Below are 26,691 nucleotides of genomic sequence, written 5' to 3'. Positions count from 1 at the left end.
TGACAAAGCATTTAGATTTTTACTCTACATATTGCTTTGGCTTGCTGCACTCGAATGTTAGCATATCCATCCTGTTAACGAATGATTACTAGATGTGCAAACATTTTGTTGGGTTAAATTGCTCCAATGCCTATCAAATAACAGTAACCGTGCCGCTGTGGCGCAATGGACTAGCGTGTTGGACTTCTAATTCAAAGGTTGTGGTACGACTCCCATCAGCGGTGATTTATGCTAGATTTTTACCCTTGCTATTGCACAGAGATGCTTAGCAAACAAACGTGTTCAATGCGTTAAATCCAAACCAAATTCATACAATGGGAAGCCAAGAGTAATAACGCAGAACATTATAGAAATTATTGGAACATCCGTAGTCATGTAAGGCATTTGATATGCTGATTCACTAAAATATTTTTTTGCAGCAATTACTTTCTACTAACCACTCTCTCTGCACAAGAACACTTGATCAAAGAAAAAGCAAAACAAAATAGGTCATCAATTTAATATTGACAAAGTATTTAGATATTTACTCTACATATTGTTTTGGCTTACTGCACTCGAGTGTTAACATATTCATCATGTTAACGAATGATTACTAGATGTGCAAACATTTTGTTGGGTTAAATTTCTCCAATGCCTATCAAATATCATTAACCGTGCCGCTGTGGCGCAATGGACTAGCGCGTTGGACTTCTAATTCAAAGGTTGTGGGTTCGACACCCATCAGCGGTGATTTTTGCTAATTTCTTACCAATGCTATTTAACAAAGGTGCTGCGCAAACAAACCTTATTCAATGTGTTTAATCAAAACCAAGTCCATTTACTGGTACGCCAAGATTAATAACGCAGAACAAAGTAGATTTTAATGGAATTTCCGTAGTCATATAAGGCATTTCATATGCTGATTCACTAGAAGTTTTTTTTATTTGCAGTAATTACTTTCCAGTAGCTACTCTCTCTGCGCAAGGGCACTTGATCAAAGAAGAAGCAAAACAAAATAGGTCATCAATTTAATATTGACAAAGTATTTAGATATTTACTCTACATATTGTTTTGGCTTACTGCACTCGACTGTTAACATATTCATCATGTTAACGAATGATTACTAGATGTGCAAACATTTTGTTGGGTTAAATTGCTCCAAAGCCTATCAAATATCGGTAACCGTGCCGCTGTGGCGCAATGGACTAGCGCGTTGGACTTTTAATTCAAAGGTTCTAGGTTCGACTCCCATCAGCGGTGATTTATGCTAGATTTTGCCCTTGCTATTTAACAAAGATGCTGCGCAAACAAACCGAATTCAATGTGTTTAATTAAAACCAAGTTCATTTAATGGGAAGCCAAGAGTAATAACGCAGAACATAATAAAAATTAATGGAACATCCGTAGTCATGTAAGACAATCGATATGCTGATTCACTAAAAGATTTTTTTGCAGCAATTACTTTCTACTAGCCACTCTCTCTGCACAAGAACACTTGATCAAAGAAAAAGCAAAGCCAAATAGGTCATCAATTAAATATTGAAAAAGCATTTAGACTTTTACTCAACACATTGTTTTGGCTTACTTCACTCGACTGTTAACATATCCATCATGTTACCGAATGGTTACTAGATGTGTAACCATTTTCTTGGGTTAAATCGCTGCAATGCCTATCATATTTATATAGCCGTGCCGCTGTGGCGCAATGGACTAGCGCGTTGGACTTCTAATTCAAAGGTTGTGGGTTCGACTCCCATCAGCCGTGATTCTTGCTAGTTTCTTACCAATGCTATTTAACAAAGGTGCTGCGCAAACAAACCCAATTCAATGTGTTTAATCAAAACCAAGTTCATTTAATGGGACGCCAAGATTAACAACGCCGAACAAAATAGAATTTAATGGAATTTCCGTAGTCATTTAAGGCATTCCATATGCTGATTCACTAAAAGATTTTTTCGCAGCAATTACTTTCTACTAACCACTCTCTCTGCACAAAAACACTTGATCAAAGAAAAAGCAAAGCCAAATAGGTCATCAATCTATTATTGACAAAGCATTTAGATTTATACTCTACATATTGTTTTGGCTTGCTGCACTCGACTTTTAACATATCCATCCTGTTAACGAATGATTACTAGATGTGCAAACATTTTGTTGGGTTATATTGCTCCAATGCCTATCAAATATCAGTAACCGTGCCGCTGTGGCGCAGTGGACTAGCGCGTTGGACTTCTAATTCAAAGGTTGTGGGTTCGACTCCCATCAGCGGTGATTTATGCTAGATTTTTACCCTTGCTATTGCACAGAGATGGTTAGCAAACAAACGTGTTCAATGCGTTAAATCCAATCCAATTTCATTTAATGGGAAGCCAAGAGTAATAACGCAAAACATAATAGAAATTAATGGCACATCCGTAGTCATGTAAGGCAATCGATATGCTGATTCACTAAAAGTTTTTTTTGCAGCAATTACTTTCTACTAACCACTCTCTCTGCACAAGAACACTTGATCAAAGAAAAAGCAAAGACAAATAGGTCATCAATCTATTATTGACAAAGCATTTAGATTTTTACTGTACATATTGTTTTGGCTTGCTGCACTCGACTGTTAACATATCCATCCTGTTAACGAATGATTACTAGATGTGCAAACATTTTCTTTTGTTTTAATTGCTGCAATGCCTATCAAATATCATTAACCGTGCCGCTGTGGCGCAATGGACTAGCGCGTTGGACTTCTAATTCAAAGGTTGTGGGTTCGACTCCCATCAGCGGTGATTTTTGCTAATTTCTTACCAATGCTATTTAACAAAGGTGCTGCGCAAACAAACCTTATTCAATGTGTTTAATCAAAACCAAGTCCATTTACTGGTACGCCAAGATTAATAACGCAGAACAAAGTAGATTTTAATGGAATTTCCGTAGTCATATAAGGCATTTCATATGCTGATTCACTAGAAGTTTTTTCTATTTGCAGTAATTACTTTCCAGTAGCTACTCTCTCTGCGCAAGGGCACTTGATCAAAGAAGAAGCAAAACAAAATAGGTCATCAATTTAATATTGACAAAGTATTTAGATATTTACTCTACATATTGTTTTGGCTTACTGCACTCGACTGTTAACATATTCATCATGTTAACGAATGATTACTAGATGTGCAAACATTTTCTTGGGTTAAATTGCTCCAATGCCTATCAAATATCAATAACCGTGCCGCTGTGGGACAATGGACTAGCGCGTTGGACTAGCGCGTTGGACTTCTAATTCAAAGGTTGTGGGTTCGACTCCCATCAGCGGTGATTTTTGCTAGTTTCTTACCAATGCTATTTAACAAAGGTGCTGCGCAAACAAACCCAATTCAATGTGTTTAATCAAAACCAAGTTCATTTAATGGGACGCCAAGATTAACAACGCCGAACAAAATAGAATTTAATGGAATTTCCGTAGTCATTTAAGACATTCCATATGCTGATTCACTAAAAGATTTTTTTGCAGCAATTACTTTCTACTAACCACTCTCTCTGCACAAGAACACTTGATCAAAGAAAAAGCAAAGCCAAATAGGTGATCAATCTATTATTGACAAAACATTTAGATTTTTACTCTACATATTGTTTTGGCTTACTGCACTCGACTGTTAACATATCCATCATGTTAACGAATGATTACTAGATGTGCAAACATTTTGTTGGGTTAAATTGCTCCAAAGCCTATCAAATATCAGTAACCGTGCCGCTGTGGCGCAATGGACTAGCGCGTTGGACTTTTAATTCAAAGGTTCTAGGTTCGACTCCCATCAGCGGTGATTTATGCTAGATTTTTGCCCTTGCTATTTAACAAAGATGCTGCGCAAACAAACCGAATTCAATGTGTTTAATTAAAACCAAGTTCATTTAATGGGAAGCCAAGAGTAATAACGCAGAACATAATAAAAATTAATGGAACATCCGTAGTCATGTAAGACAATCGATATGCTGATTCACTAAAAGATTTTTTTGCAGCAATTACTTTCTACTAGCCACTCTCTCTGCACAAGAACACTTGATCAAAGAAAAAGCAAAGCCAAATAGGTCATCAATTAAATATTGAAAAAGCATTTAGACTTTTACTCAACACATTGTTTTGGCTTACTTCACTCGACTGTTAACATATCCATCATGTTACCGAATGGTTACTATATGTGTAACCATTTTCTTGGGTTAAATCGCTGCAATGCCTATCATATTTATATAGCCGTGCCGCTGTGGCGCAATGGACTAGCGCGTTGGACTTCTAATTCAAAGGTTGTGGGTTCGACTCCCATCAGCGGTGATTCTTGCTAGTTTCTTACCAATGCTATTTAACAAAGGTGCTGCGCAAACAAACCCAATTCAATGTGTTTAATCAAAACCAAGTTCATTTAATGGGACGCCAAGATTAACAACGCCGAACAAAATAGAATTTAATGGAATTTCCGTAGTCATTTAAGGCTTTCCATATGCTGATTCACTAAAAGATTTTTTTGCAGCAATTACTTTCTACTAACCACTCTCTCTGCACAAAAACACTTGATCAAAGAAAAAGCAAAGCCAAATAGGTCATCAATCTATTCTTGACAAAGCATTTAGATTTTTACTCTACATATTGCTTTGGCTTGCTGCACTCGAATGTTAGCATATCCATCCTGTTAACGAATGATTACTAGATGTGCAAACATTTTGTTGGGTTAAATTGCTCCAATGCCTATCAAATAACAGTAACCGTGCCGCTGTGGCGCAATGGACTAGCGTGTTGGACTTCTAATTCAAAGGTTGTGGTACGACTCCCATCAGCGGTGATTTATGCTAGATTTTTACCCTTGCTATTGCACAGAGATGCTTAGCAAACAAACGTGTTCAATGCGTTAAATCCAAACCAAATTCATACAATGGGAAGCCAAGAGTAATAACGCAGAACATTATAGAAATTATTGGAACATCCGTAGTCATGTAAGGCATTTGATATGCTGATTCACTAAAATATTTTTTTGCAGCAATTACTTTCTACTAACCACTCTCTCTGCACAAGAACACTTGATCAAAGAAAAAGCAAAACAAAATAGGTCATCAATTTAATATTGACAAAGTATTTAGATATTTACTCTACATATTGTTTTGGCTTACTGCACTCGAGTGTTAACATATTCATCATGTTAACGAATGATTACTAGATGTGCAAACATTTTGTTGGGTTAAATTTCTCCAATGCCTATCAAATATCATTAACCGTGCCGCTGTGGCGCAATGGACTAGCGCGTTGGACTTCTAATTCAAAGGTTGTGGGTTCGACACCCATCAGCGGTGATTTTTGCTAATTTCTTACCAATGCTATTTAACAAAGGTGCTGCGCAAACAAACCTTATTCAATGTGTTTAATCAAAACCAAGTCCATTTACTGGTACGCCAAGATTAATAACGCAGAACAAAGTAGATTTTAATGGAATTTCCGTAGTCATATAAGGCATTTCATATGCTGATTCACTAGAAGTTTTTTTTATTTGCAGTAATTACTTTCCAGTAGCTACTCTCTCTGCGCAAGGGCACTTGATCAAAGAAGAAGCAAAACAAAATAGGTCATCAATTTAATATTGACAAAGTATTTAGATATTTACTCTACATATTGTTTTGGCTTACTGCACTCGACTGTTAACATATTCATCATGTTAACGAATGATTACTAGATGTGCAAACATTTTGTTGGGTTAAATTGCTCCAAAGCCTATCAAATATCGGTAACCGTGCCGCTGTGGCGCAATGGACTAGCGCGTTGGACTTTTAATTCAAAGGTTCTAGGTTCGACTCCCATCAGCGGTGATTTATGCTAGATTTTGCCCTTGCTATTTAACAAAGATGCTGCGCAAACAAACCGAATTCAATGTGTTTAATTAAAACCAAGTTCATTTAATGGGAAGCCAAGAGTAATAACGCAGAACATAATAAAAATTAATGGAACATCCGTAGTCATGTAAGACAATCGATATGCTGATTCACTAAAAGATTTTTTTGCAGCAATTACTTTCTACTAGCCACTCTCTCTGCACAAGAACACTTGATCAAAGAAAAAGCAAAGCCAAATAGGTCATCAATTAAATATTGAAAAAGCATTTAGACTTTTACTCAACACATTGTTTTGGCTTACTTCACTCGACTGTTAACATATCCATCATGTTACCGAATGGTTACTAGATGTGTAACCATTTTCTTGGGTTAAATCGCTGCAATGCCTATCATATTTATATAGCCGTGCCGCTGTGGCGCAATGGACTAGCGCGTTGGACTTCTAATTCAAAGGTTGTGGGTTCGACTCCCATCAGCCGTGATTCTTGCTAGTTTCTTACCAATGCTATTTAACAAAGGTGCTGCGCAAACAAACCCAATTCAATGTGTTTAATCAAAACCAAGTTCATTTAATGGGACGCCAAGATTAACAACGCCGAACAAAATAGAATTTAATGGAATTTCCGTAGTCATTTAAGGCATTCCATATGCTGATTCACTAAAAGATTTTTTCGCAGCAATTACTTTCTACTAACCACTCTCTCTGCACAAAAACACTTGATCAAAGAAAAAGCAAAGCCAAATAGGTCATCAATCTATTCTTGACAAAGCATTTAGATTTTTACTCTACATATTGCTTTGGCTTGCTGCACTCGACTGTTAGCATGTCCATCCTGTTAACGAATGATTACTAGATGTGCAAACATTTTGATGGGTTAAATTGCTCCAATGCCTATCAAATAACAGTAACCGTGCCGCTGTGGCGCAATGGACTAGCGTGTTGGACTTCTAATTCAAAGGTTGTGGTACGACTCCCATCAGCGGTGATTTATGCTAGATTTTTACCCTTGCTATTGCACAGAGATGCTTAGCAAACAAACGTGTTCAATGCGTTAAATCCAAACCAAATTCATACAATGGGAAGCCAAGAGTAATAACGCAGAACATTATAGAAATTATTGGAACATCCGTAGTCATGTAAGGCATTTGATATGCTGATTCACTAAAATATTTTTTTGCAGCAATTACTTTCTACTAACCACTCTCTCTGCACAAGAACACTTGATCAAAGAAAAAGCAAAACAAAATAGGTCATCAATTTAATATTGACAAAGTATTTAGATATTTACTCTACATATTGTTTTGGCTTACTGCACTCGAGTGTTAACATATTCATCATGTTAACGAATGATTACTAGATGTGCAAACATTTTCTTGGGTTAAATTTCTCCAATGCCTATCAAATATCATTAACCGTGCCGCTGTGGCGCAATGGACTAGCGCGTTGGACTTCTAATTCAAAGGTTGTGGGTTCGACTCCCATCAGCGGTGATTTTTGCTAATTTCTTACCAATGCTATTTAACAAAGGTGCTGCGCAAACAAACCTTATTCAATGTGTTTAATCAAAACCAAGTCCATTTACTGGTACGCCAAGATTAATAACGCAGAACAAAGTAGATTTTAATGGAATTTCCGTAGTCATATAAGGCATTTCATATGCTGATTCACTAGAAGTTTTTTCTATTTGCAGTAATTACTTTCCAGTAGCTACTCTCTCTGCGCAAGGGCACTTGATCAAAGAAGAAGCAAAACAAAATAGGTCATCAATTTAATATTGACAAAGTATTTAGATATTTACTCTACATATTGTTTTGGCTTACTGCACTCGACTGTTAACATATTCATCATGTTAACGAATGATTACTAGATGTGCAAACATTTTCTTGGGTTAAATTGTTCCAATGCCTATCAAATATCAATAACCGTGCCGCTGTGGGACAATGGACTAGCGCGTTGGACTAGCACGTTGGACTTCTAATTCAAAGGTTGTGGGTTCGACTCCCATCAGCGGTGATTTTTGCTAGTTTCTTACCAATGCTATTTAACAAAGGTGCTGCGCAAACAAACCGAATTCAATGCGTTTAATCAAAAACAAGTTCATTTAATTGGACGCCAAGATTAATAACGCCGAACAAAGTAGAATTTAATGGAATTTCCGTAGTCATTTAAGACATTCCATATGTTGATTCACTAAAAGATTTTTTTTGCAGCAATTACTTTCTACTAACCACTCTCTCTGCACAAGAACACTTGATCAAAGAAAAAGCAAAGCCAAATAGGTCATCAATCTATTCTTGACAAAGCATTTAGATTTTTACTCTACATATTGCTTTGGCTTGCCGCACTCGACTGCTAGCATGTCCATCCTGTTAACGAATGATTACTAGATGTGCAAACATTTTGTTGGGTTAAATTGCTCCAATGCCTATCAAATAACAGTAACCGTGCCGCTGTGGCGCAATGGACTAGCGTGTTGGACTTCTAATTCAAAGGTTGTGGTTCGACTCCCATCAGCGGTGATTTATGCTAGATTTTTACCCTTGCTATTGCACAGAGATGCTTAGCAAACAAACGTGTTCAATGCGTTAAATCCAAACCAAATTCATACAATGGGAAGCCAAGAGTAATAACGCAGAACATTATAGAAATTATTGGAACATCCGTAGTCATGTAAGGCATTTGATATGCTGATTCACTAAAATATTTTTTTGCAGCAATTACTTTCTACTAACCACTCTCTCTGCACAGGAACACTTGATCAAAGAAAAAGCAAAACAAAATAGGTCATCAATTTAATATTGACAAAGTATTTAGATATTTACTCTACATATTGTTTTGGCTTACTGCACTCAAGTGTTAACATATTCATCATGTTAACGAATGATTACCAGATGTGCAAACATTTTCTTTGGTTAAATTTCTCCAATGCCTATCAAATATCATTAACCGTGCCGCTGTGGCGCAATGGACTAGCGCGTTGGACTTCTAATTCAAAGGTTGTGGGTTCGACTCCCATCAGCGGTGATTTTTGCTAATTTCTTACCAATGCTATTTAACAAAGGTGCTGCGCAAACAAACCTTATTCCATGTGTTTAATCAAAACCAAGTCCATTTACTGGGACGCCAAGATTAATAACGCAGAACAAAGTAGATTTTAATGGAATTTCCGTAGTCATATAAGGCATTTCATATGCTGATTCACTAGAAGTTTTTTTTATTTGCAGTAATTACTTTCTAGTAGCTACTCTCTCTGCGCAAGGGCACTTGATCAAAGAAGAAGCAAAACAAAATAGGTCATCAATTTAATATTGACAAAGTATTTAGATATTTACTCTACATATTGTTTTGGCTTACTGCACTCGACTGTTAACATATTCATCATGTTAACGAATGATTACTAGATGTGCAAACATTTTCTTGGGTTAAATTGCTCCAATGCCTATCAAATATCAATAACCGTGCCGCTGTGGGGCAATGGACTAGCGCGTTGGACTTCTAATTCAAAGGTTGTGGGTTCGACTCCCATCAGCGGTGATTTTTGCTAGTTTCTTACCAATGCTATTTAACAAAGGTGCTGCGCAAACAAACCGAATTCAATGCGTTTAATCAAAAACAAGTTCATTTAATGGGAAGCCAAGAGTAATAACGCAGAACATAATAGAAATTAATGGAACATCCGTAGTCATGTAAGGCAATCGATATGCTGATTCACTAAAAGATTTTTTTGCAGCAATTACTTTCTACTAGCCACTCTCTCTGCACAAGAACACTTGATCAAAGAAAAAGCAAAGCCAAATAGGTCATCAATTAAATATTGAAAAAGCATTTAGACTTTTACTCAACACATTGTTTTGGCTTACTTCACTCGACTGTTAACATATCCATCATGTTACCGAATGGTTACTAGATGTGTAACCATTTTCTTGGGTTAAATCGCTGCAATGCCTATCATAATTATATAGCCGTGCCGCTGTGGCGCAATGGACTAGCGCGTTGGACTTCTAATTCAAAGGTTGTGGGTTCGACTCCCATCAGCGGTGATTTTTGCTAGTTTCTTACCAATGCTATTTAACAAAGGTGCTGCGCAAACAAACCGAATTCAATGTGTTTAATTAAAACCAAGTTCATTTAATGGGACGCCACGATTAATAACGCCGAACAAAGTAGAATTTAATGGAATTTCCGTAGTCATTTAAGACATTCCATATGCTGATTCACTAAAAGATTTTTTTGCAGCAATTACTTTCTACTAACCACTCTCTCTGCACAAGAACACTTGATCAAAAAAAAAGCAAAGCCAAATAGGTCATCAATTAAATATTGAAAAAGCATTTAGACTTTTACTCAACATGTTGTTTTGGCTTACTGCACTCGACTGTTAACATATCCATCATGTTACCGAATGATTACTAGATGTGTAACCATTTTCTTGGGTTAAATCGCTGCAATGCCTATCATATTTATATAGCCGTGCCGCTGTGGCGCAATGGACTAGCGCGTTGGACTTCTAATTCAAAGGTTGTGGGTTCGACGCACATCATCGGTGATTTTTGCTAGTTTCTTACCAATGCTATTTAACAAAGGTGCTGCGCAAACAAACCGAATTCAATGTGTTTAATCAAAACCAAGTTCATTTAATGGGACGCCAAGATTAATAACGCCGAACAAAATAGAATTTAATGGAATTTCCGTAGTCATTTAAGGCATTCCATATGCTGATTCACTAAAAGATTTTCCTGCAGCAATTACTTTCTACTAACCACTCTCTCTGCACAAGAACACTTGATCAAAGAAAAAGCAAAGCCAAATAGGTCATCAATCTATTATTGACAAAACATTTAGATTTTTACTCTACATATTGTTTTGGCTTGCTGCACTCGACTGTTAACATATCCATCCTGTTAACGAATGATTACTAGATGTGCAAACATTTTGTTGGGTTAAATTGCTCCAATGCCTATCAAATATCAGTAACCGTGCCGCTGTGGCGCAATGGACTAGCGCGTTGGACTTTTAATTCAAAGGTTCCGGGTTCGACTCCCATCAGCGGTGATTTTTGCTAGTTTCTTACCAATGCTATTTAACAAAGGTGCTGCGCAAACAAACCGAATTCAATGTGTTTAATTAAAACCAAGTTCATTTAATGGGACGCCACGATTAATAACGCCGAACAAAGTAGAATTTAATGGAATTTCCGTAGTCATTTAAGACATTCCATATGCTGATTCACTAAAAGATTTTTTTGCAGCAATTACTTTCTACTAACCACTCTCTCTGCACAAGAACACTTGATCAAAAAAAAAGCAAAGCCAAATAGGTCATCAATTAAATATTGAAAAAGCATTTAGACTTTTACTCAACATGTTGTTTTGGCTTACTGCACTCGACTGTTAACATATCCATCATGTTACCGAATGATTACTAGATGTGTAACCATTTTCTTGGGTTAAATCGCTGCAATGCCTATCATATTTATATAGCCGTGCCGCTGTGGCGCAATGGACTAGCGCGTTGGACTTCTAATTCAAAGGTTGTGGGTTCGACGCACATCATCGGTGATTTTTGCTAGTTTCTTACCAATGCTATTTAACAAAGGTGCTGCGCAAACAAACCGAATTCAATGTGTTTAATCAAAACCAAGTTCATTTAATGGGACGCCAAGATTAATAACGCCGAACAAAATAGAATTTAATGGAATTTCCGTAGTCATTTAAGGCATTCCATATGCTGATTCACTAAAAGATTTTCCTGCAGCAATTACTTTCTACTAACCACTCTCTCTGCACAAGAACACTTGATCAAAGAAAAAGCAAAGCCAAATAGGTCATCAATCTATTATTGACAAAACATTTAGATTTTTACTCTACATATTGTTTTGGCTTGCTGCACTCGACTGTTAACATATCCATCCTGTTAACGAATGATTACTAGATGTGCAAACATTTTGTTGGGTTAAATTGCTCCAATGCCTATCAAATATCAGTAACCGTGCCGCTGTGGCGCAATGGACTAGCGCGTTGGACTTTTAATTCAAAGGTTCCGGGTTCGACTCCCATCAGCGGTGATTTATGCTAGATTTTTGCCCTTGCTATTTAACAAAGGTGCTGCACAAACAAACCGAATTCAATGTGTTTAATTAAAACCAAGTTCATTTAATGGGAAGCCAAGAGTAATAACGCAGAACATAATAGAAATTAATGGAACATCCGTAGTCATGTAAGACAATCGATATGCTGATTCACTAAAAGATTTTTTTGCAGCAATTACTTTCTACTAGCCACTCTCTCTGCACAAGAACACTTGATCAAAGAAAAAGCAAAGCCAAATAGGTCATCAATCTATTATTGACAAAGCATTTAGATTTTTACTCTACATATTGCTTTGGCTTACTTCACTCGACTGTTAGCATGTCCATCCTGTTAACGAATGATTACTAGATGTGCAAACATTTTGTTGGGTTAAATCGCTGCAATGCCTATCATATTTATAAAGCCGTGCCACTGTGGCGCAATGGACTAGCGCGTTGGACTTCTAATTCAAAGGTTGTGGGTTCGACTCCCATCAGCGGTGATTCTTGCTAGTTTCTTACCAATGCTATTTAACAAAGGTGCTGCGCAAACAAACCCAATTCAATGTGTTTAATCAAAACCAAGTTCATTTAATGGGACGCCAAGATTAACAACGCCGAACAAAATAGAATTTAATGGAATTTCCGTAGTCATTTAAGGCATTCCATATGCTGATTCACTAAAAGATTTTTTTGCAGCAATTACTTTCTACTAACCACTCTCTCTGCACAAGAACACTTGATCAAAGAAAAAGCAAAACAAAATTGGTCATCAATTTAATATTGACAAAGTATTTAGATATTTACTCTACATATTGTTTTGGCTTACTCCACTCGACTGTTAACATATTCATCATGTTAACGAATGATTACAAGATGTGCAAACATTTTCTTGGGTTAAATTGCTCCAATGCCTATCAAATGTCAATAACCGTGCCGCTGTGGCGCAATGGACTAGCGCGTTGGACATCTAATTCAAAGGTTGTGGGTTCGACTCCCATCAGCGGTGATTTTTGCTAGTTTCTTACCAATGCTATTTAACAAAGGTGCTGCGCAAACAAACCGTATTCAATGTGTTTAATCAAAACCAAATTCATTTAATGGGACGCCAAGATTAGTAACGCAGAACAAAGTAGATTTTAATGGAATTTCCGTAGTCATTTAAGGCATTTCATATGCTGATTCACTAGAAGTTTTTTTTATTTGCAGTAATTACTTTCTAGTAGCTACTCTCTCTGCGCAAGGGCACTTGATCAAAGAAGAAGCAAAACAAAATAGGTCATCAATTTAATATTGACAAAGTATTTAGATATTTACTCTACATATTGTTTTGGCTTACTGCACTCGACTGTTAACATATTCATCATGTTAACGAATGATTACTAGATGTGCAAACATTTTCTTGGGTTAAATTGCTCCAATGCCTATCACATATGAATAACCGTGCCGTTGTGGCGCAATGTACTAGCGCGTTGGACTTCTAATTCAAAGGTTGTGGTTTGACTCCCATCAGCGGTGATTTTTGCTAGTTTCTTACCAATGCTATTTAACAAAGGTGCTGCGCAAACAAACCGTATTCAATGTGTTTAATCAAAACCAAATTCACTTAATGAGACGCCAAGATTAATAACGCAGAACAAAGAAGAATTTAATGGAATTTCCGTAGTCATTTAAGGCATTCCATATGCTGATTCACTAGAAATTTTTATTCTTTGCAGAAATTACTTTCCAGTAGCTACTCTCTCTGCGCAAGGACACTTGTTCAAAGAAAATGCAAAGCCAAATAGGTCATCAATCTATTATTGACAAAGCATTTAGATTTTTACTCTACATATTGTTTTGGCTTGCTGCACTCGACTGTTAACATATCCATCTTGTTAAATAATGATTACTAGATGTGCAAACAATTTCTTGGTTTAAATTGCTCCAATGACTATCAAATATCAAAAACCGTGCCGCTGTGGCGCAACGGACTAGCGCGTTGGACTTCTAATTCAAAGGTTGTGGGTTCGACTCCCATCAGCGGTGATTTTTGCTAGTTTCTTACCAACGCTATTTAACAAAGGTGCTGCGCAAAAAAACTGTATTCAATGTGTTTAATCAAAACCAAATTCATTTAATGGGGCGTCAAGATTAATAACGCAGAACAAAGTAGATTTTAATGGAATTTCCGTAGTCATTTAAGGCATTCCATATGCTGATTCACTAAAAGTTTTTTTTATTTGCAGTAATTACTTTCTAGTAGCTACTCTCTCTGCGCAAGGGCACTTGATCAAAGAAAAAGCAAAACAAAATAGGTCATCAATTTAATATTGACAAAGCATTTAGATTTTTACTCTACATATTGTTTTGGCTTGCTGCACTCGACTTTTAACATATCCATCCTGTTAACGAATGATTACTAGATGTGCAAACATTTTGTTGGGTTAAATTGCTCCAATGCCTATCAAATATCATTAACCGTGCCGCTGTGGCGCAATGGACTAGCGCGTTGGACTTCTAATTCAAAGGTTGTGTGTTCGACTCCCATCAGCGGTGATTTATGCTAGATTTTTACCCTTGCTATTGCACAGAGATGCTTAGAAAACAAACGTGTTCAATGCGTTAAATCCAAACCAATTTCATTTAATGGGAAGCCAAGAGTAATAACGCAGAACATAATAGAAATTAATGGCACATCCGTAGTCATGTAAGGCAATCGATATGCTGATTCACTAAAAGATTTTTTTGCAGCAATTACTTTCTACTAACCACTCTCTCTGCACAAGAAAACTTGATCAAAGAAAAAGCAAAGCCAAATAGGTCATCAATTAAATATTGACAAAGCATTTAGACTTTTACTCAACATGTAGTTTTGGCTTACTGCACTCGACTGTTAACATATCCATCATGTTATTGAGTGATTACTAGATGTGTAACCATTTTCTTGGGTTAAATCGCTGCAATGCCTATCACCCAAAGCCAAATAGGTCATCAATTAAATATTGACAAAGCATTTAGACTTTTACTCAACATATTGTTTTGGCTTACTGCACTCGACTGTTAACATATCCATCATGTTACCGAATGGTTACTAGATGTGTAACCATTTTCTTGGGTTAAATCGCTGCAATGCCTATCATATTTATATAGCCGTGCCGCTGTGGTGCAATGGACTAGCGCGTTGGACTTCTTATTCAAAGGTTGTGGGTTCGACTCCCATCAGCGGTGATTTTTGCTACTTTCTTACCGATGCTATTTAACGAAGGTGCTGCGCAAACAAACCGTATTCAATGTGTTTAATCAAAACCAAATTCATTTAATGGGACGCCAAGATTAATAACGCAGAACAAAGTAGATTTTAATGGAATTTCCGTAGTCATATAAGGCGTTTCATATGCTGATTCACTAGAAGTTTTTTTTATTTGCAGTAATTACTTTCTAGTAGCTACTCTCTCTGCGCAAGGGCACTTGATCAAAGAAGAAGCAAAACAAAATAGGTCATCAATTTAATATTGACAAAGTATTTAGATATTTACTCTACATATTGTTTTGGCTTACTGCATTCGACTGTTAACATATTCATCATGTTAACGAATGATTACTAGATGTGCAAACATTTTCTTGGGTTAAATTGCTCCAATGCCTATCAAATATCAATAACCGTGCCGCTGTGGCGCAATGGACTAGCGCGTTGGACTTCTAATTCAAAGGTCGTGGGTTCGACTCCCATCAGCGGTGATTTTTACTAGTGTCTTACCAATGTTATTTAACAAAGGTGCTGCGCAAACAAACCGAATTCAATGCGTTTAATCAAAACCAAGTTCATTTAATGGGACTCCAAGATTAATAACGCCGAACAAAGTAGAATTTAATGGAATTTCCGTTGTCATTTAAGGCATTCCATATGCTGATTCACTAAAAGGTTTTTTTGCAGCAATTACTTTCTACTAACCACTCTCTCTGCACAAGAACACTTGATCAAAGAAAAAGCAAAGCCAAATAGGTCATCAATTAAATATTGACAAAGCATTTAGACGTTTACTCAACACATTGTTTTGGCTTACTGCACTCGACTGTTAACATATCCATCATGTTACCGAATGATTGCTAGATGTGTAACCATTTTCTTGGGTTAGATCGCTCCATTGCCTGTCATATTTATATAGCCTTGCCGCTGTGGCGCAATGGACTAGCGCGTTGGACTTTTAATTCAAAGGTTGTGGGTTCGACTCCCATCAGCGGTGATTTTTGCTAATTTCTTACCAATGCTATTTAGCAAAGGTGCTGCGCAAACAAACCGAATGCAATGTGCTTAATCAAAACCAAGTTCATTTAATGGGACGCCAAGATTAATAACGCCGAACAAAATAGAATTTAATGGAATTTCCGTAGTCATTTAAGGCATTTGATATGCTGATTCACTAAAAGATTTTTTTGCAGCAATTACTTTATACTAACCACTCTCTCTGCACAAGAACACTTGATCAAAAGAAATCTTGATAAGCAGAGTTTACTTGAAAAGTTCCGTAATATGCACACGGGAAACGATGAGCAGTTCAGGTTGCTGTTGAGAAAAGGTGTATACCCATATGAGTATGTTAACTCATTCGATAGGTTTAATGAAACTGAGCTCCCGTCAAAGGATGACTTTTATAGCGAGCTTAACATGAGTCACATCAGTGATGCTGACTATGAGCATGCTCAGAAGGTTTGGAAAGCCTTTGATATTAAGGATCTAGGTGAATATCATGACATCTATCTCAATACAGATGTTCTATTGCTCGCCGGTGTGTTTGAGACATTCAGAGAGACGTGTTTGAGATACTACAAACTAGATCCAGCGCATTTTTACACAACTCCTGGATTAACTTGGCAAGCATGTCTGAAAAAGACCGGGGTTAGTCTAGATCTATTGTCTGATATTGAGATTGTCACGTTCATTGAAAGCGGTATTAAGGGTGGATTGTGTCAAGCTGTCCACCGCCACGCCAAGGCCAACAATCCATATATGGGCGATATTTATAATACTTCGGAAGATACAACCTATCTGCAGTATCTTGATGCTAACAATCTGTATGGATGGGCCATGATACAGAAGATGCCCACCGGAGGGTTTGAGTGGGTTGATGACGTTAGTAAATTGCCCGAACCTGTACCAGCACCGATACCCTCGAGACCTACAACAACTCTTAGAAACGCACTTCTCCAAGGTCTTATTAATAGTGGAAATGTTGTTCACGATCCTGTAACCAACACTTTCAATCGTGTGGTAAACTCTCCTAGGACGGGAAAGATAATGGTTTCTGATTTTACACCCGAACTGATTTCACGATTAGCTGTGGAAAACGGTGAAAAGGGGTACATCCTTGAGGTTGATGTTAGCTATCCTTCATGATTCTCATAACGACCTTCCTTTCATGCCCGAGAGGAAGGTTATCAATGGGGTCGAGAAGCTGACACCATGTCTTTCGAGTAAGACAAACTACATCATCCATATCCGTGCGCTTGCTCATGCTTTGAATCACGGTATTGTTCTTGATAAGGTTCATAGAGTCTTGAGATATAATCAGAGTGCGTGGCTGAAGTCGTATATAGACCTCAATACACAGCTGCGCACGGAGTAGAAGAATGACTTTGAGAAGGATTTTTTCAAGCTGATGAACAATTCGTTCTTTGGTAAGACAATGGAGAATCAGCGTAAACACAAAGACATACGCTTGGCTACGAAGAAGGAACAGTATGAGAAGCTGGTGATGAAGCCAAACTTCAAGGGTAGCACATGGTTCTCGGAAACACTGATGGGTGTAGAGATGTGCAAGATCAAGATCAAAATGAATAAACCAATCTACCTAGGACTGGCAATTCTGGACATGTCTAAGATGATTATGTACGAGTTTCACTATGACTATATGAGACCGAAATATGGTGATGATGTGAAACTTTGCTCTATGGATACTGATTCATTCGTATACCACATAAAAACGGGCGATTTCTACAAGGATATCGCTGATGATGTGTCTGAGAGATTTGACACATCGGGGTATGATAAGGAAGATGGTAGACCTCTACCATTAGGTTTGAATAAAAAGATCATTGGGCTGATGAAGGACGAGTTAGGTGGTAAGGTGATGACTGAGTTTGTAGCCCTAAGAGCTAAGACCTATGCATACAAACAACTATGTGGTAAGGAGGATAAGAGGTGTAAGGGGGTGAAGAAATGTGTGGTAAGGGAGACCATAGGTTTCGCTGATCATAAGAGATGCCTGTTTGAGGGTGAGAACATTTACAGAACCCAAATGACATTTCGATCTATTAAGCATGATGTCCACACGATAAAAAGAAATAAACTGGCGCTCAATGCTGATGATGATAAACGCATAATTTCTGGAGATCGTATCACCACACTAGCTAGAGGTCATTATAGAAACACATATAACCATAATTTATAGGACACAACAGGGGAGGGTGGGGAGGGACCCATGGGACGGGGAGGGGGTGGGGGATGGAGGGGGTTTTGGACAGATATTATAGAGCATGCTCTATAATTTAACGTAAAGTGGTAAAGTGCTAACGGATTTTATGGACTCTTCTATCGTTGATTTAACGGGGATGATCCATAATTTGACGTGGAATGGCACAACATATCAATCGCTGTGCTAACATCCGCCTTTTCCTATCTCTCCCATATAACTTAGGCTCAGACGAGGATCGAAGTCTTGATCTTCGGTTTACGAGACGGACGCCTTACCACTTGGCCACTGCGCCTGTTTTGCATCCTTTGGTATATTTTCCATCCGCGTCAATTTTAACTTTTTATGCAAGCACTCAAAATTTAATAGTGAACTCGCTAAGCCTAATTTACGTTCAAATTTAATAGTGCAAAGTGTCTTACACGTTGCTGTGTTTTTTGATCTACAAGAATTTTGGGCTTTCCTGCATAAAACTTTTTATAACTTTGTGCAATTTATACTTAAATCTTCTCAACTGTATTCACGATTCAGTCCTGTTTATTTCCTTCGACTTCGAGGACAATACGCCAGAAATTTCATCCAATTTCTTGACTTCTTTCAATTCTAAGGCATATCTGCGTGTTATGTCTGGAACACTCCGGCAAACGCATCCATATAACATAGGCACAGACGAGGTTCAAACTCGTGATCTTCGGTTTACGAGACCGACGCCTTAACACTTGCCCACTGCGCCTGTTTAGTAACCTTTGGTATATTCTCCATCCGCATCATTAATAACATTTTGTGCAAGCACTCACAAGTTAACAATGAACTCGCTAAGCTTTTGTCACGATCAAATTTAACGGTGTAAAATAACTTACCTGTGGCTGTGTTATTCGATATATAGGAATTTTGGAGTTTCCTGTATAAAAGGTTTATAACTTTGTGCAATTTATGCTTAGATTTTCCCCAGTCCATTGCCAATTCAGTCCTGTTCATTTCCTTTGATTTGGAGAACAATACGCCAGGTGCTTCATCCAATTTCTTGACTTCTTTCACTTCCAAGTCATATCTGCACGTTATGTCTGGAAAACTCCGGCAAACGCACCCATATAACTTAGGCACAGACGAAGATGGAACTTGTGATCTTTGGTTTACGAGACCGACGACTTACAGCTTGGCCACTGCGCCTGTTCTGCATCCTTTGGTATATTTTCCATCCTCATCATTATTAACGTTTTATGCAAGCGCTCAAAAGTTAATAGTGAACTCGCTAAGCCTTGGTCACGTTCTAACTAAATAGCGCAAAGTATCTTACACGTTGCCGTGTTGCTCCATCTACAATAATTTCGGGCTTTCCTGTATAAAACTTTTTATAACTTTGTGCAATTTATGCTTAAATCTTCTCAACTCCTTTCCCGATTCAGTCCTGTTTATTTCCTTTGACTTCGAGGACAATACGCCAGAAATTTCATCCAATTTCTTGACTTCTATCAATTCTAAGGCATATCTGCGTGTTATGTCTGGAACACTCCGGCAAACGCATCCATATTGTTTAGGCACAGACGAGGTTCGGAGTCTTGATCTTCGGTTTACGAAACCGACGCCTTATCACTTGGCCACTGAGCCTGTTTAGTAACCTTTGGCATATTTTCCATTCGCAGCACTTTTACCTTTTTATGCAAGTACTCAAAAGTTAATAGTGAACTTGCTAAGCCTACTTTACGTTCAAATTTATTAGTGCAAAGTATCTTACACGTTGCTGTGTTTTTTTTTATCTACAGGAATTTCGGGCTTTCTTGTATAAAACGTTTTATAACTTTGTGCATTTTATGCTTAAATCTTCTCAACCCCATCGCCGATTCAGTCCTGTTTATTTCCTTTGACTTGGAGGACAATACCCCTGAAATTTCATCCAATCCCTTGTCTTATTTCTCTTCTAAGGCATATCTCCACACTTTGTCAGGAAATTTCCCCAAAAGTCGTCCACTTGACTTAGGCACAGACGAGGATCGAACTCGTGATCTTCGGTTTACGAGACCAACGCCTTACCACTTGGCCACTGCGCCTGTTTTGCAACCTTTGGTATATTTTCCTTCCGCATCATTTTTAACTTTTTATGCAAGTACTCAAAAGTTAATAGTGAACTCGCTAAACCTAGGTCACGTTCAAATTTAATAGTGCAAAGCATCTTACACGTTGCTGTGTTATGTGATCTACAGGAATTTGGGGTTTTCTTGTATAAAACATTTTATAACTTTGTGCATTTTATGCTTTCATCTTCTCAATCCCATTACCGATTCAGTCCTGTTTATTTCCTTCGACTTGGAGGACCATAACCCTGAAATTTCATCCAATCCCTTGTCTTATTTCTCTTCTAAGGCATGTCTGCACACTTTGTCAGGAAGTCTCCGCAAAAGTCGTCCACATAATTTAGGCACAGACGAGGTTCGAACTCGTGATCTTCGGTTTACGAGACCGACGCCTTACGACTTGGCCATTGCTCCTGATTTACATCCTTTGGTTTATTTAACATCCGCATAATTATTAACGTTTTATGCAAGCACTCAAAAGTTAATAGTGAACTCGCTAAACCTACTTTACGTTCAAATTTAATAATGCAAAGCATCTTACACGTTGCTGTGTTATGTGATCTACAGGAATTTGGGGCTTTCTTGTATAAAACATTTTATAACTTTGTGCATTTTATGCTTTCATCTTCTCAATCCCATTACCGATTCAGTCCTGTTTATTTTCTTCGACTTGGAGGACCATAACCCTGAAATTTCATCCAATCCCTTGTCTTATTTCTCTTCTAAGGCATGTCTGCACACTTTGTCAGGAGATCTCCGCAAAAGTCGTCCACATAATTTAGGCACAGACGAGGTTCGAAGTCGTGACCTTCGGTTTACGAGACCGACGCCTTACGACTTGGCCATTGCTCCTGATTTACATCCTTTGGTATATTTAACATCCGCATCATTATTAACGTTTTATGCAAGCACTCAAAAGTTAATAGCGATCTCGCGAAAGCTAGGTCACATTCAAACTAAATAGTGCAAGGTATCTTACACGTTTCAGTGCTGTTCGATCTACGAGAATTTCGGGCTTTCCTGCATAAAACTTTTTATAAATTTGTGCAATTTATGCTTAAAACTTCTCAACTCCTTTCCCGATTCAGTCCTGTTTCTTTCCTTTGCCTTTGACGACAATACGCCGGAAAATTCATCAAATCCCTTCTCTTATTTCTCTTCTCAGGCGTATCTGCACGTTATGTCCAGAAAACTCCGCCAAAAGCATCCATATAGTTTAGGCACAGACGAGGTTCGAAGTCTTGATCTTCGGTTTACGAAACCGACGCCTTACCACTTGGCCACTGCGCCTGTTTAGTAACCTTTGGCATATTTTCCATTCGCAGCATTTTTAACTTTTTATGCAAGTACTCAAAAGTTAATAGTGAACTCGTTAAGCCTATTTTACGTTCAAATTTAATGGTGCAAAGTATCTTACACCTTGCTGTGTTTTTTTTGTCTACAGGAATTTCGGGCTTTCTTGTATAAAACGTTTTATAACTTTGTGCATTTTATGCTTAAATCTTCTCAAACCCATTGCCGATTCAGTCCTGTTTATTTCCTTTGACTTGGAGGACAATACCCCTGAAATTTCATCCAATCCCTTGTCTTATTTTTTTCTAAGGCATATCTGCACACTTTGTCAGGAAATTTCCCCAAAAGTCGTCCACATAATTTAGACACCGACGAAGTTAGAACTTGTAATCTTTGGTTTACGAGACCCACGCCTTACCACTTGGCCACTGCGCCTGTTTTGCATCCTTTGGTACATTTTCCATCCGCATCATTATTAAAACTTTATGTTAGCATTCACAAGGTAATACTGAACTCGCTAAGCTTTTGTCACAATCAAACTTAGCGGTGCAAGGTAACTTACACGTTGCTGTGTTGTTCGATCTACAAGAATTTCGGGCTTTCCTGCATAAAACTTTTTATAATTTTGTGCAATTTATGCTTAAATCTTCTCAACTGCATTCCGGAATCAGTCCTATTTATTTCCTTTGACTTTGAGGACAATACGCCAGAAATTTCAACCAATTTCTTGACTTCTCGCAATTGTAAGGCATATCTGCGTGTTATGTCTGGAACACTCCGGCAAACCCATCCATAAAATATAGGCACAGACGAGGTTCGAACTCGTGATCTTCGGTTTACGAGACCGACGCCTTACCACTTGGCCACTGCGCCTGTTTAGTAACCTTTGGTATATTCTCCATCCGCATCATTATTAACATTTTTTGCAAGAACTCACAAGTTAACAATGAACTCGCTAAGCTTTTATAACGTTCAAAGTTAACGGTGTAAAGTAACTTACTCGTGGCTGTGTTATTCGATAAATAAGAATTTTGGGGTTTCCTGTATAAAGGGTCTATAACTTTGTGCAATTTATGCTTAAATTTTTCAACCCCTTTCCCAATTCAGTCCTGCTTCTTTCCTTTGACTTCGGGGACAATACGCCGGAAAATTCATCCAATCCCTTGTCTTATTTTTCTTCTAAGGCGTATGTGCTCGTTATGTCCAGAAATTTCCGCCAAAAGCATCCATATAGTATCGCCACAGACGAGGTTCGAAGTCTTGATCTTCCGTTTACAAAACCGATGCCTTACCACTTGGCCACTGCGCCTGTTTAGCAACCTTTGGTACATTTTCCATCCGCATCGCTATTAAAATTTTATGCAAGCACTCACAAGGTAATACTGAACTCGCTAAGCCTTTGTCACAATCAAATTTAACGGTGCAAACTAACTTACACGTTGCTGTGTTGTTCGATCTACAAGAATTTCGGGCTTTCCTGCATAAAACATTTTATAACTTTGTGCATTTTATGCTTAAATCTTCTCAAACCCATTGCCGATTCAGTCCTGTTTCTTTCTTTTGACTTGGAGGACTATACCCCTGAAATTTCATCCAATCCCTTGTCTTACTTCCCATCTAAGGCATATCTGCGCACTTTGTCAGAAAATCTCCGCAAAACTCGTCCACATAATTTAGGCAAAGACGAGGTTCGAATTCGTGTTCTTCGGTTTACGATACCGACGCCTTACCACATGGCCACTGCGCCTGTTTAATAACCTTCGGTATATTTTCCATCCGCGTCATTTTTAACTTTTTATGCAAGCACTCAAAAGTTAATAGTGAACTCGCTAAGCCCACTTTACGTTCAAACTTAATAGTGCAAAGTATCTTACACGTTGCTGTGTTTTTTGATCTACAGGAATTTCGGGCTTTCTTGTATAAAACGTTTTATAACTTTGTGCATTTTATGCTTAAATCTTCTAAACCCCATTGCTGATTCAGTCCTGTTTACTTCCTTTGACTTGGAGGACCATGCCCCTGAAATTTCATCCAATCCCTTGTCTTATTTCTCTTTTAAGGCATATCTGCACGTTATGTCCAGAAAACTCCGCCAAAAGCATCCATATAGTTTAGGCACACACGAGGTTCGAAGTCTTGATCTTCGGTTTACGAGACCGGCGCCTTACCACTTGGCCACTGCGCCTGTTTTGCATCCTTTGGTATATTTTCCATCCGCGTCATTTTTAACTTTCTATGCAAGCACACAAAAATTAATAGTGAACTCGCTAAGCCTACTTTACGTTCAAACTTAATAGTGCAAAGTATCTTACACGTTGCTGTGTTTTTTGATCTACAGGCATTTTGGGCTTTCTTGTATAAAACGTTTTATAACTTTGTGCATTTTATGCTTAAATCTTCTCAACCCCATTGTCGTTTCACTCATGTTTACTTCCTTTGACTTGGAGGACCATGCCCCTGAAATTTCATCCAATCCCTTGCCTTATTTCTCTTCTAAGGCATATCTGCACACTTTGTCAGGAAATCTCCGCAAAAGTCGTCCACATAATTTAGGCACAGATGAGGTTCGAACTCGTGATCTTCGGTTTACGATACCGACGCCTTACCACATGGCCACTGCGCCTGTTTAATAACCTTCGGTATATTTTCCATCCGCGTCATTTTTAACTTTTTATGCAAGCACTCAAAAGTTAATAGTGAACTCGCTAAGCCCACTTTACGTTCAAACTTAATAGTGCAAAGTATCTTACACGTTGCTGTGTTTTTTGATCTACAGGAATTTCGGGCTTTCTTGTATAAAACGTTTTATAACTTTGTGCATTTTATGCTTAAATCTTCTAAACCCCATTGCCGATTCAGTCCTGTTTACTTCCTTTGACTTGGAGGACCATGCCCCTGAAATTTCATCCAATCCCTTGTCTTATTTCTCTTTTAAGGCATATCTGCACGTTATGTCCAGAAAACTCCGTTAAAAGCCTCCATATAGTTTAGGCACACACGAGGTTCGAAGTCTTGATCTTCGGTTTACGAGACCGACGCCTTACCACTTGGCCACTGCGCCTGTTTTGCATCCTTTGGTATATTTTCCATCCGCGTCATTTTTAACTTTCTATGCAAGCACACAAAAATTAATAGTGAACTCGCTAAGCCTACTTTACGTTCAAACTTAATAGTGCAAAGTATCTTACACGTTGCTGTGTTTTTTGATCTATAGGCATTTTGGGCTTTCTTGTATAAAACGTTTTATAACTTTGTGCATTTCATGCTGAAATCTTCTCAACCCCATTGTCGATTCACTCATGTTTACTTCCTTTGACTTGGAGGACCATGCCCCTGAAATTTCATCCAATCCCTTGCCTTATTTCTCTTCTAAGGCATATCTGCACACTTTGTCAGGAAATCTCCGCAAAAGTCGTCCACATAATTTAGGCACAGATGAGGTTCGAACTCGTGATCTTCGGTTTACGAGACCGACGCCTTACCACTTGGCCACTGCGCCTGATTTGCATCCTTTGGTACATTTTCCATCCGCATCATTATTAACTTTTTATGCAAGCACTCAAAAGTTAATAGTGAACTCGCTAACCCTACTTTACGTTCAAATTTAATGGCGCAAAGTATCTTACACGTTGCTGTGTATTTTGATCTACAGGAATTTCGGGCTTTCTTGTATAAAACGTTTTATAACTTTGTGCATTTTATGCTTAAATCCTCTAAACCCCATTGCCGATTCAGTCCTGTTTACTTCCTTTGACTTGGAGGACCATGCCCCTGAAATTTCATCCAATCCCTTGTCTTATTTCTCTTTTAAGGCATATCTGCACGTTATGTCCAGAAAACTCCGCCAAAAGCATCCATATAGTTTAGGCACACACGAGGTTCGAAGTCTTGATCTTCGGTTTACGAGACCGACGCCTTACCACTTGGCCACTGCGCCTGTTTTGATTCCTTTGGTATATTTTCCATCCGCGTCATTTTTAACTTTCTATGCAAGCACACAAAAATTAATAGTGAACTCGCTAAGCCTACTTTACGTTCAAACTTAATAGTGCAAAGTATCTTACACGTTGCTGTGTTTTTTGATCTACAGGCATTTTGGGCTTTCTTGTATAAAACGTTTTATAACTTTGTGCGTTTTATGCTTTAATTTTCTCAACCCCATTGTCGATTCACTCATGTTTACTTCCTTTGACTTGGAGGACCATGCCCCTGAAATTTCATCCAATCCCTTGCCTTATTTCTCTTCTAAGGCATATCTGCACACTTTGTCAGGAAATCTCCGCAAAAGTCGTCCACATAATTTAGGCACAGATGAGGTTCGAACTCGTGGTCTTCGGTTTACGAGACCGACGCCTTACCACTTGGCCACTGCGCCTGATTTGCATCCTTTGGTACATTTTCCATCCGCATCATTATTAACTTTTTATGCAAGCACTCAAAAGTTAATAGTGAACTCGCTAACCCTACTTTACGTTCAAATTTAATGGCGCAAAGTATCTTACACGTTGCTGGGTATTTTGATTTACAGGAATTTCGGCTTTCTTGTATAAAACGTTTTATAAATTTGTGCATTTTATGCTTAAATCTTCTCAACCCCATTGCCAATTCAGTCCTGTTTACTTCCTTTGACTTGGAGGACCATGTCCCTAAAATTTCATCCAATCCCTTGCCTTATTTCTCTTCTAAGGCATATCTGGACACTTTGTCAGGAAATATACGCAAAACTCGTCCACATAATTTAGGCAAAGACGAGGTTCGAATTCGTGTTCTTCGGTTTACGATACTGACGCCTTACCACTTGGCCACTGCGCCTGTTTAATAACCTTCGGTATATTTTCCATCCGCGTCATTTTTAACTTTTTATGCAAGCACTCAAAAGTTAATAGTGAACTCGCTAAGCCCACTTTACGTTCAAACTTAATAGTGCAAAGTATCTTACACGTTGCTGTGTTTTTTGATCTACAGGAATTT

The 26,691-nt window shown here is 38.1% G+C and overlaps 22 non-coding genes across 22 annotated transcripts; 17 read left to right on the top strand and 5 right to left on the bottom strand.

Moving 5' to 3' along the window:
• Positions 1-655: 655 nt before the first annotated feature.
• Positions 656-729, top strand: Trnar-ucu (transfer RNA arginine (anticodon UCU)). Its single transcript has one exon. It is a non-coding gene; the product is annotated as a tRNA-Arg (tRNA).
• Positions 730-1,670: 941 nt separating this feature from the next.
• Trnar-ucu (transfer RNA arginine (anticodon UCU)) lies at positions 1,671-1,744 on the top strand. The gene has a single exon. It is a non-coding gene; the product is annotated as a tRNA-Arg (tRNA).
• Positions 1,745-2,176: 432 nt separating this feature from the next.
• Trnar-ucu (transfer RNA arginine (anticodon UCU)) lies at positions 2,177-2,250 on the top strand. Its single transcript has one exon. It is a non-coding gene; the product is annotated as a tRNA-Arg (tRNA).
• A 432-nt stretch (positions 2,251-2,682) lies between these two features.
• Positions 2,683-2,756, top strand: Trnar-ucu (transfer RNA arginine (anticodon UCU)). The gene has a single exon. It is a non-coding gene; the product is annotated as a tRNA-Arg (tRNA).
• A 1,461-nt stretch (positions 2,757-4,217) lies between these two features.
• Trnar-ucu (transfer RNA arginine (anticodon UCU)) lies at positions 4,218-4,291 on the top strand. The gene has a single exon. It is a non-coding gene; the product is annotated as a tRNA-Arg (tRNA).
• A 936-nt stretch (positions 4,292-5,227) lies between these two features.
• On the top strand, positions 5,228-5,301 carry Trnar-ucu (transfer RNA arginine (anticodon UCU)). The gene has a single exon. It is a non-coding gene; the product is annotated as a tRNA-Arg (tRNA).
• A 941-nt stretch (positions 5,302-6,242) lies between these two features.
• On the top strand, positions 6,243-6,316 carry Trnar-ucu (transfer RNA arginine (anticodon UCU)). Its single transcript has one exon. It is a non-coding gene; the product is annotated as a tRNA-Arg (tRNA).
• Positions 6,317-7,252: 936 nt separating this feature from the next.
• On the top strand, positions 7,253-7,326 carry Trnar-ucu (transfer RNA arginine (anticodon UCU)). Its single transcript has one exon. It is a non-coding gene; the product is annotated as a tRNA-Arg (tRNA).
• A 1,460-nt stretch (positions 7,327-8,786) lies between these two features.
• On the top strand, positions 8,787-8,860 carry Trnar-ucu (transfer RNA arginine (anticodon UCU)). Its single transcript has one exon. It is a non-coding gene; the product is annotated as a tRNA-Arg (tRNA).
• A 436-nt stretch (positions 8,861-9,296) lies between these two features.
• On the top strand, positions 9,297-9,370 carry Trnar-ucu (transfer RNA arginine (anticodon UCU)). The gene has a single exon. It is a non-coding gene; the product is annotated as a tRNA-Arg (tRNA).
• Positions 9,371-9,802: 432 nt separating this feature from the next.
• Trnar-ucu (transfer RNA arginine (anticodon UCU)) lies at positions 9,803-9,876 on the top strand. Its single transcript has one exon. It is a non-coding gene; the product is annotated as a tRNA-Arg (tRNA).
• A 2,456-nt stretch (positions 9,877-12,332) lies between these two features.
• On the top strand, positions 12,333-12,406 carry Trnar-ucu (transfer RNA arginine (anticodon UCU)). The gene has a single exon. It is a non-coding gene; the product is annotated as a tRNA-Arg (tRNA).
• Positions 12,407-12,838: 432 nt separating this feature from the next.
• On the top strand, positions 12,839-12,912 carry Trnar-ucu (transfer RNA arginine (anticodon UCU)). The gene has a single exon. It is a non-coding gene; the product is annotated as a tRNA-Arg (tRNA).
• A 945-nt stretch (positions 12,913-13,857) lies between these two features.
• On the top strand, positions 13,858-13,931 carry Trnar-ucu (transfer RNA arginine (anticodon UCU)). Its single transcript has one exon. It is a non-coding gene; the product is annotated as a tRNA-Arg (tRNA).
• Positions 13,932-14,367: 436 nt separating this feature from the next.
• Trnar-ucu (transfer RNA arginine (anticodon UCU)) lies at positions 14,368-14,441 on the top strand. The gene has a single exon. It is a non-coding gene; the product is annotated as a tRNA-Arg (tRNA).
• A 598-nt stretch (positions 14,442-15,039) lies between these two features.
• Trnar-ucu (transfer RNA arginine (anticodon UCU)) lies at positions 15,040-15,113 on the top strand. Its single transcript has one exon. It is a non-coding gene; the product is annotated as a tRNA-Arg (tRNA).
• A 436-nt stretch (positions 15,114-15,549) lies between these two features.
• Trnar-ucu (transfer RNA arginine (anticodon UCU)) lies at positions 15,550-15,623 on the top strand. Its single transcript has one exon. It is a non-coding gene; the product is annotated as a tRNA-Arg (tRNA).
• A 4,708-nt stretch (positions 15,624-20,331) lies between these two features.
• On the bottom strand, positions 20,332-20,403 carry Trnat-cgu (transfer RNA threonine (anticodon CGU)). Its single transcript has one exon. It is a non-coding gene; the product is annotated as a tRNA-Thr (tRNA).
• A 1,242-nt stretch (positions 20,404-21,645) lies between these two features.
• Positions 21,646-21,717, bottom strand: Trnat-cgu (transfer RNA threonine (anticodon CGU)). Its single transcript has one exon. It is a non-coding gene; the product is annotated as a tRNA-Thr (tRNA).
• An 804-nt stretch (positions 21,718-22,521) lies between these two features.
• Trnat-cgu (transfer RNA threonine (anticodon CGU)) lies at positions 22,522-22,593 on the bottom strand. Its single transcript has one exon. It is a non-coding gene; the product is annotated as a tRNA-Thr (tRNA).
• Positions 22,594-25,147: 2,554 nt separating this feature from the next.
• Positions 25,148-25,219, bottom strand: Trnat-cgu (transfer RNA threonine (anticodon CGU)). The gene has a single exon. It is a non-coding gene; the product is annotated as a tRNA-Thr (tRNA).
• Positions 25,220-26,023: 804 nt separating this feature from the next.
• On the bottom strand, positions 26,024-26,095 carry Trnat-cgu (transfer RNA threonine (anticodon CGU)). The gene has a single exon. It is a non-coding gene; the product is annotated as a tRNA-Thr (tRNA).
• Positions 26,096-26,691: the final 596 nt, after the last annotated feature.

The sequence above is a fragment of the Hydractinia symbiolongicarpus genome, chromosome 14 (genome assembly GCF_029227915.1).
Source record: "Hydractinia symbiolongicarpus strain clone_291-10 chromosome 14, HSymV2.1, whole genome shotgun sequence".
NCBI classification, from domain to species: Eukaryota; Metazoa; Cnidaria; class Hydrozoa; order Anthoathecata; family Hydractiniidae; genus Hydractinia; species Hydractinia symbiolongicarpus.
The sequence above is the reverse complement of the archived record's forward strand: the minus strand, read 5'-3'. Positions and strand labels throughout refer to the sequence as shown.